This window comes from Peromyscus californicus, unplaced genomic scaffold (assembly GCF_007827085.1).
Source record: "Peromyscus californicus insignis strain IS unplaced genomic scaffold, ASM782708v3 Scaffold_4__1_contigs__length_199733344, whole genome shotgun sequence".
Lineage (NCBI taxonomy): Eukaryota > Metazoa > Chordata > Mammalia > Rodentia > Cricetidae > Peromyscus > Peromyscus californicus.
Genome location: NW_026294562.1, coordinates 191,404,719 through 191,422,671, shown reverse-complemented (window position 1 = coordinate 191,422,671; position 17,953 = coordinate 191,404,719). Strand labels below are relative to the sequence as shown.

Genomic DNA, 17,953 nt, shown 5'->3' with positions numbered 1-17,953 from the left:
AGTGCCCTGGCTTTTCTATAATGTGGATTTCAGCACAGATTACAAACAATGATGTGGTGGCTTGAAAGATGATGGTGCCCAAACGGAGTGGCACTATTAGGAAGTGTGTCACTGTGGAGGTGGATTTTGAGGTCTCGAATTCCCAAAGTATGCTCAGTGAGAGAGTTCACTTCTTGATGCCCGTGGATCAGGATGCAGAGCTCTCAGCTCCTTCTCCAGCACCATGCCTGCTTGCATGCCACAATGTTTCCTGCCATAATGATTATGAACTAAACTTTTGAAACTATAAGCCACCCAATTAAATGTTTTTCTTTATAAAAGCTACTATGGTCATGATGTCTTTTCACAGCAATTGAAACCCTAAGACAAATGGTAATGCTAACATGTCTAAAACTTGTGAGTCCACTGCCTTTTCAATTGTGTGGATTTCAGTACAGATTACAAATGGTGGGAATGCTAATATGACTAAAACATATCTTTCTGTAAACTCAGAAAAATTCTTGTAAGCTGCATGAAACTGACTTGAATCTACCTCTCATGGGTCAAATGGACTAGAGATAACAACTCCTGTCAATCAACAGTCTAAGTTCCCACTTTCCCTGGCATTGCAACTCCCCTCCATCAACTACCAGGACTATGGACCTGAAAGTTTCAAAAGTATACCTAAGGAAAATTTTCACTCTAAACTCCTTAGCTGTATTTTCTGCCCCTAATATATATCTATCTCTTGCAGCATGGTGCCAGGTCCAGGTGTCCTCTCAAAATCTGCATCCCTACAGCTTACAGCAGCTGCAGCAGCAGCATCTTCAGAAGCTTATGTCAACATCTGCTGAGGCAAGGCATATTTCCACTGTCAGCTACAAGCCGCATACTTCCATATGTGACATGATCACCGCTTAAGTGTTCATTCTTCACAGTTCTCTGTCTTACTTGTTCTGTCTCCTGATCTATCTGTCTCTCTGTCTGTCCATCTCACTGTCCCATGTCCCCACTTCAAGATGGTCTTTTGCTTCTCTTCCAATAAACCTCTTGCACTAGATTTGTTGTTCATAGTGTGTTCTCTTAGCAGCACTGTAGAGAGCTGCGTGAAGCTGCATTCTTGAGATGGCTCTGGCTTTCGCCCCCCGCCCTCCCGATGGCGAGTGCTCTCTATGTTAAACAACTCCTTATTTGGCTTGGCTTTAAATTTCGGCTTGCTAAGGCATACGTGCACCTATCCAGGAATCCCATGTGGCGCATGATGGCTGGTGGTCTGAGACCTATATAAGGCTGGGCGGGCTCTCCCTAGGGGAGAAGAACAAAGGACACAGATTTTGAGAGGACCTGAAAAAAACAGCTTGAAGAAGAGCTCGGTGTTGTGTCTTCCTTGCTGGTCGAGGCAGACGCGACAATTGGTGGCCCGTACGGGGAAAACTCTTTGAAGAAAGGGAGCTCAGAACTTCTTGCTGTCAGGGTAGGTATACCTGGTAAGTCCCCGGGTTAATTGGGGAACCGCGACAAAAGCGGGTTTTGCTCTCTTCTGTAGATAAAGAGAGAGCGGTATCGCAGAGCTGCGTCAAAAGCAGACGGTATATATTGAAACAAAACTAGTTTGGCTGTTATATCTCCGCGGACGCGTGGAGCAAAAGTGAACTTGTAAACTGGGGCTTTTTGGCAGAAGCTCCGAGAAATATCTTAGGTTAAAAACAAAGGGTTGTACAAGGATGGGCACTTCCTTCTCACACCCAATTTTTATAGCTCTCAATGAGCTGCTTCTAACTAAAGACTTAAAGATAAAGAAGGGAACTTTACAAAGATTCTTAGAGGAATGCGATGTCGTGGCCCCATGGTTCGCTGTTTCTGGGAGTCTCACAGTGTCCTCCTGGGAAAAATTGGGACGAGACTTAGACTTCGCAGCAGAACAGGGGACCCTGAAACCGGGGGTGAGACCAGTTTGGAGATTAGTACGTGGCTGCTTAGAGGATCAACGCTGTGGCGATGCTTTGGAAAGCGGACAAGCCGCCCTAGAGCAGTTACAAGAGGAGCGATCAGAGAAGGCGGGGTCTGAAAAGGCGGAATCTGTAAAATCCAAGGACAGTAAACAACAAAAGAAAAAGGAGACACGACTCTATCCCTCCCTATCGGACTTTGAAGACCCCGAATCTACTGACTCTTCTCTCGGTTCGGAGGAGATAGAGTCTCTAGTTAGAGCATTACAAAAAGTAAAGATTAAAAACAAGGTGAGAGAGAGAGACAAAAGAAAAAAGGTTTGTGGGTCCTTAATCCTCTCCGCCCCTCCCCCTTACCCTGAGGCTGCGACAGCAGCTCCCGGAGCGTCTCCGGTCAGCAGCAGCCTCCACCCACAGCTGTGGAGGGAGGTTAGGAGAGAGATGCAGGTGGCTTGTCCTGTTTTTGTAGATAATCAGAATCAAAGATATCATGAACCTTTGGATTTTAAACTTGTCAAGTCTATAGCCGAGTCTGTGAAAAGTTATGGTGTTACCGCTGCATTTACACTTACTCAGATTGAGACTCTGCAAAGACAATGCATGACTGCCTCAGATTGGATGAATCTTGCCCGTGCCTGCCTTAGTCCAGGCCAGTATTTAGACTGGAAGGCCTTCTTTATTGAATTTGCTAATGAACAGGCGGCGACAAACCACAACACCGGCCTGCAATGGGATGCTGATATGCTGCTTGGTCTGGGCAGATATGTCAATCAACAGACTACCTATCCTCCTAATGTATATACTCAAATTAATCAAATAGCCATTAGAGCCTGGAAATCTTTGCCTAACAAAGGTGAAGTGAGTGGCAATTTGACCAAGATACTCCAAGGTCCCATGGAGCCCTTTTCAGATTTTGTGGCTCGCTTGATAGAGGCTGCTGGTAGAATTTTTGGGGACACAGATGCCTCAATGCCCCTGATAAAACAGTTAATATATGAGCAATGTACAACGGAGTGCAGGGCTGCCATCACCCCATATAAGGCCAAGGGGTTGGAAGCCTGGATGAAGGCTTGCAGGGAATTAGGAGGACCTCTGACCAATGCAGGTCTGGCAGCTGCAGTCCTTCAGCTTACCCAGAGAAAAGAGAGTAATACTCCAAATGCTTGTTTTAAATGCTGGAAGAGAGGACATATAAGACGCAACTGCCCACTAGGAGGGGGTAGTAGACAGGAACAAGGAAATAGCCAGCGCCGCGTTCAGCCAGGACTCTGCCCAAAATGCAGAAAGGGAAGACACTGGGCCAGTGAATGTCGGTCTGTCAAAGACATAAACGGGCAACCCATTGCAGTTGACAGCTTTCCAAAAAACGGCCAGCGGGGCCCACGCTCCCAGGGCCCTCAAATATATGGGGCGATGGAGACCCCGAGACAGGACTCCCCTCCAGAGCAGTGGCCCTCCCTTCGCCATCCCAAGCACCGCGGAGAGCCACTGCAGGCTCAGCAGGATTGGACCTCTGTGCCACCGCCAGACTCGTACTAACTCCGCAAATGGGGGTACAAGTAATAGAGTCTGATTTTCAAGGCCCCCTTGATCCAGGAACAGTAGGGTTGTTAATAGGGAGATCATCTACCTTATTGAAAGGATTGCGTATTCATCCAGGGGTGATTGACTCTGACTACATAGGAGTAGTAAAAATTATGGTAGAGTCACCAAAAGGAATTACTGCCATATCCCCAGGGGATAGAATTGCACAACTTATTTTACTCCCCAGTCTGCATGGTGCCCATCCGGCTTATGACAAAGAAAGAGGAGACAAAGGATTTGGGTCATCAGGAACAGATTTCACATTCTTATCACTGGATTTAGATCAGAGACCTACATTACAACTAACTGTCAATGGTATTAAACTTATGGGAATTTTAGATACTGGAGCGGACCGCAGTATTATTGCTAGCAAAGATTGGCCTCGGGATTGGCCAATACAAGTTTCTTCCCAGATGCTACAAGGACTGGGTTATGCTAGCGCTCCTAATATTAGTGCAAGTTTACTAAATTGGCATGATGAAGAAGGACATTCCGGCGTTATGCAACCCTATGTCCTTGAGCTTCCAGTTTCCCTTTGGGGGAGGGACCTCATGAAGTCTATGGGTTTCAAATTAAGCAATGAGTATTCCAAAGAATCTCAAGATATTATGAAAAAGATGGGATGCCATCCCAATTTTGGATTAGGAAAGTTTTTACAAGGGAGAAAGGAGCCAATACAGGCAACACCTAGAAAGCCCAGGCAAGGGCTGGGTTTTTCTTAGGGGCCATTGAGGAAGGAGTTCCCATATCCTGGAAAACGGAGGAACCAGTGTGGGTTCCTCAATGGCCACTTTCCTCCGAGAAACTGCTAGCAGCAAGGCAGCTAGTGGAAGAGCAGATGAGAGAGGGACATATCAAACCTTCCCTTTCTCCTTGGAATACACCCATTTTTGTTATAAAGAAAAAATCAGGGAAATGGAGATTGTTGCATGACCTTAGAGCAATGAATGACCAGATGAATATTATGGGGCCTGTACAGAGAGGTCTTCCATTATTATCAGCCTTACCAGAGAACTGGCCCATTATTGTGATCGATATTAAAGATTGTTTTTTCTCCATCCCCTTGCATAACAAGGATAGTGAAAGATTTGCATTTACAGTGCCATCTACTAATCATGAAGAGCCAGATAAGAGATATCAGTGGATTGTCCTACCACAAGGCATGGCCAACAGTCCTACTATGTGTCAGTTGTTTGTAGCACAAGCTCTAGAGCCATTAAGGGCCCGCTTCCCTGCTGTTAGATGTGTCCATTATATGGACGACATCCTCCTCGCAGCAAAAGAAAAGGATGTTTTACAAGCTGCATATCACTTTTTAGGGACAGTGTTAAGAGCTAAAGGGTTGTACATCGCTCCTGAGAAGGTACAACAGGATCAGGTGGTTACTTATTTAGGCTCTAAGATTACCAGTCAACAGATTAGGCCTCAAAAGGTAGAATTGAGAAAAGATCATTTATGTACATTAAATGATTTTCAAAAATTATTAGGGGACATAAATTGGATAAGAGGCAGTTTAAAAATGGCAAATTATGAGCTAAAGCCGCTTTATGATACATTAGCAGGTGACACGGCTTTGGATTCCCCTAGACAGTTAACCACAGAAGCACGTGAAGCACTATGCAAAGTTGAGGATAGATTACAGGAAGCCTTTCTTCAGAGAGTTCGAGATCCCAACACAATTGTATTATGCATTCTTCCCACCTTTTTGCAGCCCACCGGTATTTTATGGCAGGATGGACCTTTATTGTGGGTTTACACTAGAATTTCCCCTGCAAAATCCATTGAATATTATCCCACAACTGTGGCACTACTTGCCCAGCAAGGTATTCAGCAATGCTTGCAATATTTTGGAACTTCCCCGCAAATGCTGATTGTACCTTATAATGTCAATCAGGTGAAAGTTTTATGTGCTACTGTTGATGATTGGGCCATATTGCGCTGTAGCTATGCGGGACATATAGATTGCCATTATCCAAAACATCCATTATTGAATTATTTTAAGGAACATCCTGTAGTCTTTCCTAAAATTACTGCTTCCCGGCCAATTCCCGGAGCTGCCGTTGTTTTTACTGACGGATCTAAAACAGGTTGCGGGGCCTATATGGTGGGCTCAGGGGAGCCTGTGAAGCACCAATATTTACCAGGTGCACGTCAGAAGGTGGAACTTTTAATTGCTCTAGAAGTTTTTAAGGTTTGTCCATTTCCATTTAATTTGGTATCAGATTCCTGCTATGTTGTTAATGCCTTAAGAATTCTTGAATGTGCAGGGCCTCTTAAGTCCTCTAGTCCCGTACAGTCGGTTTTTTGCCAATTGCAACAATTGATTTGGCAGCGGAAAAACCCATTCTTTGCACAACATATTCGTGCTCATACTGGCCTACCAGGCCCATTAGCTGAGGGCAACAATGTTGTAGACCTCTGTACCAGGCAAGAGTGGATGTTTGTGGCCTCAGCAGTGCAACGAGCACAAGAATTCCACAAGGAATATCATGTTAATGCTAAAACATTACAACAAAGGTTTTCTCTCTCACGTGCTGATGCACGTAAGGTAGTTCTAGATTGTCCTCAATGTGTCATTTTTCAGCACCCTCCTGAATTAGGAGTCAACCCTCGGGGTTTGCTCCCTTTGAAAATATGGCAAATGGATGTTACACATATCTCTGAATTTGGACGGGTCAAATATGTCCATGTTTCTGTTGACACTTGTTCTGGAGTCATCCATGCCACCCCAATGGCAGGTGAGAAGGCATTTCACGTGATCACCCATTGCCTAGAGGCATGGCCAGCGTGGGGTAAACCACAACAAATAAAAACAGACAACGGTCCTGCTTACACGGGTCACAAGTTTGCCTCCTTCTGCCGTCAAATGGATGTTCAACTTGTACATGGCCTGCCCTATAATCCCCAGGGTCAAGGCATTGTGGAGCGCACACATCGCTCCTTGAAGGAACTGCTTCAAAAACAAAAAGGGGGAATAGGCCATAGCTGTACCCCTAAGGATAGACTCTCTCTTACATTATTTACCTTGAATTTTTTAAATTTGGATGGATCAAACTGTTCAGCTGCAGATAGACATCAATGTCAGCACAGTCCCTCTAAAGGGATGGTAAAATGGAAAGATGCCTTGACAGGTATCTGGCATGGACCTGATCCCGTGCTTGCATGGGCACGAGGCTCTCTTTGTGTTTTCCCACAGGGTCAACAAGATCCAATCTGGATTCCAGAGCGACTCGTGAGGAAGATACAACCGGACCGGGAAAGGGAAGAAAATGACCATGAAAAGGTTACTGGCAATTATGACTACGGTGATGCTGATGTTCCCAGGAACAATACAGAGGGAAACTAAATTATGGGCTGTCCTAAAAACATGGCCCTATCCTCTTCCTTTGACATCTGATTCAGGGATATTGCCTTTCATATTTACTACTAATGATACCTTAGAATGGCCCTCTTTGCCATTTGATGATGTAAAAGCCATAGATAATTTTACTTGGGTTTCTTTGTATAATACCTTATGTTTTTCTATGTCACAAAAAAAATATTAGTGAAAATCCATGCTTGGTGTTGCATCATCATGTTTTAGGTGTTTTTCATCATTTAGTCAATAGGTCCACCACCTCTGTTGGTCATGGTACTGCAATACTTCTGCAAGGAGTTACACCCAGAGCCATAAGTAAAGGAGGTGCTAGTCCTCCTCGACAACCATCCCTATTACCTAGATGTATGAGCTCTGTCACCTGGCCTCCGGCATGGACAGGATGCCAAAGCACCCTACAACCCAATTTTGTTAATCTTAATAGGACCTTTTCTTTATCATTGAAAGTAAGTCCGGAATTAAAAAATCAACAACAATTTCCAGAATTTAAAATCCTGAATCATGACATGACACTAGTGGAATTCAGGTGTTTCTGGTACATGGACTGCTCTCACCCAATGTGAGGTTGAACTGTCGACCTTGTGTACATCCTACTTCACAAATGAGTCTGTCAGATATGCTAAGCCTATAGGCTGAAGATGATGCCCCAACACTGTGGAGAAACCTCAGGTGACTGTCCAGGCAGCTGGCTGTTTCTGTCAACTCACAAATTTTTTGGAAGTTGCTTGCATGCACTTTCTGTTTTTATTTTTGTTAGCTAATATTATTTCCTTCTTGGGTCTCTGAGGGAGTTGAAGATTAGTTAGTTATAGTTGAAGGTTAGTTAGTTATAGTTGAAGATTAATTAGGATAGAAAGTGAATTAGATACATTTTGGACTTAACAAAATAGGATAGATAATGAAATTATTTTCTCTGAATTTGTCAAATACAAATGGACTAGACATTGTTTAGACATTTATTACTTGTATATATTGTATATAGTCATTGTACTTTTGTATATAGTTTTTCTTTTGTTAGTTATAACCTTTTTCTTTTTTTTCCTTTTTATTAAAATAGAAAAGGGGAAAAAAAAAAAAAAAAAAAAAAAAAAAGAAAGTAAGTCCGTATAATAATTCCTTTAGTGGGTTTAATTTTTCTTATAATAATCCTTTGCAGGCAGCATTTTCTAATCCCTTTGATTCATGGGTATTGTGTAATTCCCGCAGTGCCTGTACCCAGCTTAATGCTTTGGGGTTTGTAAAAGGGGGTGCTTTTCAGAATTGTAGTTATTCAGTACATCTGGGGATGACGTTTGAATCAGATGTCACCCTGAATTGTACCCATTCTAAGTCAGTTCATTTTAGTCCTACCCCGGTTTGTGTGTGGCCCCCTTTCTTGTTCCTGCTGTTTAATTATTCGGGTGGAATGTTGAATTGTTCATCTCAGAAATGTTTTCTTGCACAATGCTGGAATGCCTCTGAGCATGAGTCCGCTATTGTGATGCGTGTACCCACCTATATTCCTGTACCCGTCCGTATCGATGATGCACAATTACCAGTGGTCTTAAGTAGGCAGAAAAGAGACTTTGGCATTACAGCAGCAATAGTAACAGCCATTGCATTATCAGCTACTGCTGCAGGGTTGGCTGCTGCATCCATGGCCACATCTGTCCCGACAGCACAAGCACTAAATGAACTGTCGAGTAATACTGCCAAAGCCCTACAAAGTCAAAATGCTATTAATGTGCATCTACATCGTGGGATCACATTACTTAATCAGAGGGTAGATCTATTACAAGAACAAATTGATATTATGGAGGGAGTACTTACTTCTGCTTGCATAGCACCCATGACTGGGTTGTGCATTACCTCTATTACCTATGAGAATTGGACTCGAGCAGCTAATCTTTCTAAACAATTGAGTGCTATGATTACAGGAGCCTGGACTACTGAGTTTGATAATTTAACAGCGACCTTGAGGAACGAGATTGTTGCGGTCAACAACACACGGGTCCATGTGGCCACAGCGGAGGAACTTCTGACTTGGATTCATTAGTCCTTTAATTTTTTGAAGGAGTGGGCGGGACTAGGTGCCTTGTTGGTTCTTGTGATACTTGCCTTCCTTGTTTGCCTGTGGTGTTTCCATAAGATGAGGTTTGCACAGCGCCGTCAGGCAGCCATGATTATCCAAGCATTTACCGCCACTGAGGCTGGTCAGTCCCCTCAGGCTTGGCTAGTAAAGCTGCAGTCTTGAAGCACAGGTTGCGAGGCATGGCACTGCACTTGAGGTCGAAATAACACTGACCTCAAGAAGAGCATGTTTGATTGCATGCGGGTTGGCATCTATCTCCCGCCTCTGCAAAAAGGATGCTAAACTGGTCTGGTACTCTCTAGGTGGATGACACCTGGATAGCATTAGTACAGGTTCTTGTTTTCTCAGAGATCAAACCTCTACTCTTGCCTGTTGTCTAAAACAAAAAGGGGGAACTGTAGAGAGCTGCGTGAAGCTGCATTCTTGAGATGGCTCTGGCTTTCGCCCCCCGCCCTCCCGATGGCGAGTGCTCTCTATGTTAAACAACTCCTTATTTGGCTTGGCTTTAAATTTCGGCTTGCTAAGGCATACGTGCACCTCTCCAGGAATCCCATGTGGCGCATGATGGCTGGTGGTCTGAGACCTATATAAGGCTGGGCGGGCTCTCCCTAGGGGAGAAGAACAAAGGACACAGATTTTGAGAGGACCTGAAAAAAACAGCTTGAAGAAGAGCTCGGTGTTGTGTCTTCCTTGCTGGTCGAGGCAGACGCGACACAGCACACCTTGGAAGGGTCCACCAAAGGTACCATATCACCACTGTATCCTTTTACCTTTACATTGCTACAAATGATATATGAGAATACAAAATATTTGCAGGTGAGAAAATCACAGATCAGTTGCAATGATGGACATTGACAAAAAGATCCTCTCTGATGGATGTTGAGACACAATTCAAATTGATTTCATGCCAGGGATGTAGGACTGCTCTAACACCCACAAAACCATCAATTCAAGGCACAAAATATATAGAATCAGTGAGAGAAGTCACACAACCATGTCAATATATCCATATTGTCATATACAGTGGCACTTGGAATTATGAATGCATGAAAGCCTGTCTACCCACCTGAAACCTGCCTCAAAACATACATGAAATACAAGGGGACTAATGTCATAAAAATGGGGATAATGAGGGATGGGAACACAGAACAATGAGAAGGTAACTGCAAGCTCTCTGGAAGCTCCAGGCAAAAAGGCCATTCTCTTGAAAATGCAAATAGTAGAACAGGGGAATTAGAATGCATGGATGCAAGTAAATTCCAGGAGCCTTGTAATAGCCACAACGGCAAAGAAAATAGATAATGCAAATATCACAGATGCCCTGATGGTGGCATTCTTAGAGACAAAAGGTGCTATATAAGGTAGTGGGGGAGAAAAGTCATTAATGGCCTTACCCACATGTAACATTCAGTGCCACACCACCAAGCTGCCTGGCACAGTATATCTGTCCATTGATGTAGCATGGGGCCAGGAGAGATAAAGGAATGGTCAGCAACAGGCTGATCAGCACCCTTGCTATGTACTACTATGTCTCTTCTGTAACTACTACCCTCTCCTTTAACCTCAGGATTGTAAATTTTTCTGGTATATTTTGTTCTTTAGGGACATCTTTTCTGCATATAATTCAGCAAACTGTTTTAGACAAACTCAAGATAGCCAGTCAGAATCTGTGTTACTCTAGATTGCTGGAATGTGGAAGAGGTTTGGAGGAATTCATAGCAATGGAAGGATATAAAACACGGTATAAGTGAGCTTGGGATTCACACTTTATATACACATTGGCTAATCCTGTGTGTGTCAGCCTCGCATAAAAAAAAGTTGTTCCCTGGATCACAGATTGGTGGTTGCTCCCTTGATTTCTTAAGACAGTGCCAAAGTGAGAAGACAGTATTCTGTGTTATGAATTGCTATCTGATTAAGTTTCTGGCTAGTTCCAGAGAAGGAAATGTGTGGAATACATTGGAAACCTGGCCAAGAGCCAATGACTGAAAGGGTGACAGTCTATAGGAGGGAATCCACTCATGACATTTTAGCACATGTACAAATATTCAAGCTGCCTTTATCTGGTTGTGTTCACAAATAACCTAGTACTGCTGTCAGCCTATGCAGAGAACCTTGGTATACAATGGGCAAAAGTTAGTTCAGGGATTCGTAACTGGTCTCATATACAGAATGAATGACTCGTGACAGGAGAGTCATGAAGAAGAAATCCAATGACCTGGTTAAAATCCCAGGAAAGATAACAGAATTGGGGACAAAGATTGTACTAGCAGAAGAATAGAGAGGTTATCCATGAAACACAAAATACATCAAATAATCTTTCCAAGAACACACAGGAGAAAACTAAGATTACATGGAAGCACAAAGAATCTGAATGTACAGAGCAACCCCAGGTACACAGAGCAGAGCCTCAGTTGGCCTAGCTTTGATTCCAGATGATACTGCACAGTCACATGATCACTAGAATGAGGGAGTATCAGAAGAGTTGATATACAGCCCCATGCAATAAAGTAGCAGATCCAAAAACAAAATAACAGCAATGGCCATGTGAATGTCACCAAAATAACACAGGCATGATGCACAATAGGCAGCCTCGTCAATCAAAAGTACTGGGAAATGCATCTACATAGACAAAAAATATTAACTTGGTTTGATTCTCTCACCCTACAAAGTAAATTAAAGACTTTCTTGTATGCTGGGAGACTAAACTGAAAAAAAAAATGAGTATGTGCAATTATAAGCACACACACCAAAAAATGTAAAATTCAAAACAATGAAGAATTAGATTACAAAGCAGATAAATTCATGAGCTAGCTTTTCATGGTATGTTAAGTTAATAATCAGAATATATCATGAAGTAAAGAAAAAAATCACAAAGTAAAGAAATAATAATCAATTCAATGAAGAAGCAAGTGATTTGAATACATTATGCTAAAACACAGTTATAAGAGCAAATAAATATACATTAAAATGCTCCACACTGTTAGGCATGAAAAAATACTCACCTAATACGCACTGAAATTCCCTCCCTACAGAGTCAAGTGTCCACACTGAAGGACCTGGACAACAACAAATTCTGCAGATAATGCAAAATAAAGGAATCAGAGACACTGTGTTAGAGGGAATCCAACTTACTGCAGCCACCATGCAATCAATGTACAGCTTCTTCAACAACCACACAAGCAAAAATTCACAGAACATTCAACAATATTGCACATGTTGTTCTGTATGAATAACTAATTACAGTACATTCTTGCAAAAATAAAATACTGATAAACACGTGTGCGAATCGAAAAAGCAGATGGAAAAAAAGAAGAATGCATATATGAGAGGTGAACACTGGCACACATTTCTAATGTTCTAATTCAAATATGGGAACACAATCCAAAAGAGTTTATCTTAGGTAAGAATTCTAAGCAAAAAATTTGAACAGGAATGGGGAATTTTTGTAAAATAGAAAAAAATCATGAAAAGCTGGCATGAAATTTTCAGAAAGAACAAAGTTAAAAACTCTTCAGAAGTGAAAAACAAGATTTCAAAATCTCTTAAAATTAGAGCAATGAAAACCCATGAGTATTGGCTTGGAGAAAGACAACAGGTGATATCAATGGGAAGACAATAAAGACAGATCTAAATCTCTGCTGAGATACTAAGCAGGTTTTATCAATGTCCTGACAGCATCATTTTAGAAAATGGGAAATGTGACTCTAAAAAGGAATAGACTCTAAAGAAAGTATCAAAAATGTCAAAAGAGAGCTATCTGGAAACAAACATAGAGGCACCAATTTTCCCAATTTTACAAGATACTAAAATTAAAGTACTGAAAATCATTTGTATTTATATGAAAACACAAAAGATATATGAATATTATGGGATGTCATTACTGTCATACAAAGTCAAGTAACTTTTTTCCCCTACTATTGATTCTTACATAGAAAGCCAGTAACATGTACAATAGTATAATCTAGAAATTATTTACAATACTCTAGAAGTGGGCTGTCACCCCTTTGAGGGAGGTGGGTTGAATGACCCTTTCACAGGGGTCACACAAATAACATGTGTTTTCTAATGCTCTTAGAAATTGAGAAATCACTCCTCTATCCATCTCCAGCTGTAACCACACATACATGCAGACATGCCTAAGAGTACCTAGAACAGAATTAAAGAGTAGCAGCATTAGGAAGATTGAAAACCACCATTCTAGAACCATTTCCAGAGAAACAGAACGTGGAAAAAGCAATGTCATATCTCATTTGCACTTATATGACTTTAAAATTTTGTCTTTAGATTTTGTATTTTAGCTGATGGGTATCACTGAATTGCAGGATGTACATGTATCTGTGCCTGGTGTGACCCGAGGTAAGAAAAACACATTAGATTTCGAGAAGTGAAGTTACAGAAATCTGTCATCCTCCATGTGGGTGCAGAGAACTGAACCCATGTCCTTTTCTGGACAAGCAAGGGCTATTAACTGCTGAGTCATCAACAGCACCCCCATTCTGTTTCAACTGTCACTCAAACACCTCAACAACTCTACTTTAATAACTCCAAAATTCCTGGTATATTTGGTACTGTCTAGTTCCTTTCTACCACCCAGGGCTCTAGATTCTGCATTAAAAGTGAGCAGGTCTGGCTTATCAAAGAAATCTGTACATGGGACAGACAATCTTCAGAAAGTACCTCGGTTTCAAACTCAGTATTGTACTCAGTAGATAAAGAGAAAATAAAGGATTCTTACCCAGATCTCATATACCATCAGGATAAAGCACTTAGGAAGTATTTTCAGTTACCATAACTTGAGTTCCACCATTTCTAATCACAGCTCAATGAAAACACAAGGCTGGAAATAGAGCTGAACAATGGAATGACAGTATTATACACTGCTGTCTTTCTAAATTGAACATGGGACAAAAGTGAAAGACTAACACCTCCCAAAAGGACAAACATGAAGAATATAGTATCAGGCAATGCACTTTTCTCCTCTTAGGATTTCACTTTCCTCTGTGAGACTCACTCACACAAAACTCACATACTAGCAGAATAGTTTTCCTTGGAATCCTGAGGAGCAACGCAGGCTGGAAGAGAACTATTCTCACACACAAAACAGACTGCTGCAATTGTGGCACATCCAGTGTCTGTATAAAGCCAGCTGAGCAGGCTGCAAGCACTGCCCCTGCTCCTGAGAGCAGTCCACAGTCACAGCACTGACTGCCAACAAATCATGAAATTAAAAACAACACAAGTGAGTGTTTGAGCCATCTGTGTTCCTGCACTGCTGTGTCCCAGCACCAAGAAGGCAGAGGCAGGCAGATCCCTTGGGGGCCCAGTTTGGTGTGCATGGCGAAATTTGAGCCAGACAGAGCAAAGGAGTGTTATACTTACTCTAAAAAACAAAGCCAAAAAAACCAAACTACACCAATAGAATTTGTTCATGTGTTATGGGAAAATGTTTTTTCTTGGAAAAAGGAGAAAAAAGACAAAATTGAATTTTTATGGTTGAGTGATAAGAAATATTTGACCAATGCTTTCTAATTCTCTCCTAATCTATAGTTCATCTTATCACTATAAAAAGTGTGACTTGATATCCTCTCCTAGCATGCATACATAGTGAAGTTTTCCAGACCCTAAAGTGTAGTATTAAGAACTAATCATATGAAAACATGTTTCTGAGTGCTGTATTTACATTCTAATGTGCACTGTAAGTCCCAGATAGAAATTGGTAGAAGAAAAAAGTATGCTTACTAAATGTTAAATTTACAACTACAGCTTTTAAAGCTTGCTAAAATATACTTCTTGATTTAATAAAATCTGCAGTGGCTCCTTATATTTAAAAGGTTGTGTAGAAATTAATGAAACAGAGTCTAGACAATACAATGAGTCAAGGAAACAAGCTTGTTTCTGTAAGTTGACAAAAGGATGGATGAAGTACTTTTCAGCAAATACAAAATAAAAGAATGAATCCCCAAGTAATGGAACTAGAGTTGAAAAACGGACATTGCAGTGTATCCCAATGACATCAGACTTACCTTATGGAGTATTGTGGAAAGTCATACACAAAAAAATTGAATTGAAGAAAACATGGACAAGCTCCTAAAAACAAATGAAAAACTCAACCTGCTAGTATAAAGTATAAAGCTAGAAAGGCATTAAACAATGCTGAGACTGAAGCAAGAAGTCTCCTTAACAGTGTCTAAGCCCAGGACAGACTCAGAAGAGAATTCTCCTTTTCTTTACAAAAACCTTATAATAATACCACAAGGATAATATTGCACAAAACACAAAGAAAAGGAATGGTAGAAAGTCAACATAAAAAGCTAGTTTTACCTCAACACCCAAAGCAGGTGAGGCCGAATACCCAAAGCAGATGAGCCCAAACAAGCATATTCAAAGAAAAACCACAGACCGGATTCCAGGATCAACATAGACATAGAGATTTTGTCTAAATTACATGGCAATAGAATAAGAGGTGACTTAATGCCAAGAACGTAACACTGTTTCAACACATAAATTAATCAATGTTATACACCGAATATGTAGACTCAGTGAGAGAAGAAAAATGATCATGTCGATAGACTCAAGAAAGGCCTGTGGCAAAGTATCATATCTGCTCATTATCAAAGCTCTGAAGAATATTACAAAAAAAGAAATATGCTTCAGCATAATAAAGACAATTAGACACAATCCTAAACCTAACAATACAGAAAAACAGCTGGAATCATTTTGCCCTAATCAGGACAGAGAAGAGTGACTTCCACACTCAAAACAATGCATCATTGGGTACACAGTTCAAGGACAGAGAAAACTTTAAAGGTGATATTAGAGTTCAGTAATAAAGGGAACTCTTCATTAAGAAATAGAATTCTGCAATTTAAAAGTAGAAATACTCACGAAAAAGCTAAGATCTGATTGACCTCCTCACATGCTGATTAATGCACATACAACATCACTTTGTTTTTACATACCAACAAGAAGACGCTGAAAGTCAATGGACTACTCATGGTGTCTAAAAAATATCTTAGACTCCCCAGTGGTAGCATTTATAGTGTCAAAAACTGCTAGGCAAGGTGGGGCTGTGGAGAGAGATATTAATGGCCATACCCAGATTTGGATCCTGTGTGCTCTATTACCAACATGCCAGGCAAGGAACACCCATTGGTGTCAGTTTGGCAAGACTATTTTGTGGGTAAAGAAAGGCCTTATGGTTTCTTCTGAAGCTGGCTCCACAGAAGGAAAGACATGGATAGTACTAGGAACCTGGCCAAAAGCCAGTGATGGTGAAGGTCACAGGCCCTAAGAGGGAATCCACTACTGATATTCTGCTACATGTACAAATATTCAATCTGCCTTTTACTGGTTCTGTTCACACTATACCTTGGTGTTGCTCTCAGCCTAGGTCTAAGAAACTTTGTTTTCAATGGACAACAGTTAGTTCAGAAACTCATAACTCATCACATAGTGAGAACAATTGACTGCTTACTGCACAGGCTATAATGGGAATTCCATCTTCTCACATCTAACTTGCAGAGAATATTACAGAAGAGAAGGTAAAAGATTTTAAGAGCTGGAGGATGGGGAGGTGACATGTGAAAAACCCTCTAGCTATATGACATGCCAGTTGGAATTATGGACACATTACGGCCTGGATACCTGGCCCAAACCTGTCCAAATCATACATAAAATATGAGGGAGAAAACTGGGAAGGAAACATGTCTACCCAGTGATCGGTCAGAGCATAGCAAGGGGTAATGTTGAGTGGATAAACCTATGAAATTACTAAATATCATTACTTATACTCACAATATTTATACAAATAGAACTAAAGAGGAGATATCAATGTCTATTTGGAGATAGAACTTTTGTTTTATACTATCTGTATTTGCTTCTATTTATTTAATTAAAACTGAACAGTAACAATAAAAAGGTTTTTAAGCCGGGCGGTGGTGTCGCACGCCTTTAATCCCAGCACTCGGGAAGCAGAGCCAGGCGGATCTCTGTGAGTTCGAGGCCAGCCTGGGCTACCAAGTGAGTTCCAGGAGAGGCGCAAAGCTACACAGAGAAACCCTGTCTCGAAAAACCAAAAAAAAAAAAAAAAAAAAAAAAAAAAGGTTTTTAAAAAAAGAAAAAAAAAACCACTAATCAAGCACAAGAAATACTTATAAAATAGAAACTTGAATTTACTGAAGGAATGGAGGATGACCCTGGAAAACAGGAATGCACATGAAATAAAATACAGTATGATGAAAATGACAGTGTTAAAATATACGATTAACTCAAAGTCCATGACAATCAAGCTACCCATGATTGACTCCTCAGGTACAGTAAAGAGACTGCTACAAATTTACACTATTTACAAATGACAAAATTACAAAGACCCTAAGAGTGCAGAGCAAAGCTTGAGTCATCCCAGCTGCTATTTCAGATGACACTGCAGACCCACGGGAACAGCAGCACCATGGCGGTGGCAGAAGAGCAGACACCTAAAGCAGTAAGAGCAGCAGATCCAGAACCAATCCGACCTGCTGTGACCAAATGAATTTCACCAAAACGCCATTAACTTATGTTACTCAATAGAAAGCCTCGTCAACCAGTGTTGTTAGGAAAGGTAAATATCCACATATAAAAATGAAAATAGGTGAAAAGCAATGAACTGGTTAAATCTGACTGTGTTCAGTTGGAAAAAAGTTGCATAGAAATGGTAATAACTGAAAGTATGAAGAAATAGTCTACAGAATGGAGATATGTATTATCAAACAATTCATTGAACAATACATAAATACCCAGAGTTTATCAAGGAGACAAAAAAAAAATCAAAAGCAAATATTATAATCAAGAAATAACGCCCCCCAAAGTGACAACGTACAAAAGCTTTGACATAACCTAAATGTAAATAGCACACGTTCCACACGATTAGTCATGAAGAAAGTGTTCATCTGATGTACACTAAGATCTCTCGCCCAGTCAGTGTCCACACTCAAGGTCCTAAACAATTACCAA

At 41.1% G+C, this 17,953-nt stretch overlaps 1 protein-coding gene across 1 annotated transcript in view; it reads right to left on the bottom strand.

The window, feature by feature from the left end:
- The window catches only part of LOC128125433 (oocyte zinc finger protein XlCOF6-like), a 39,676-nt gene that overhangs the window by 14,328 nt on the left and 7,395 nt on the right, over positions 1-17,953 (bottom strand).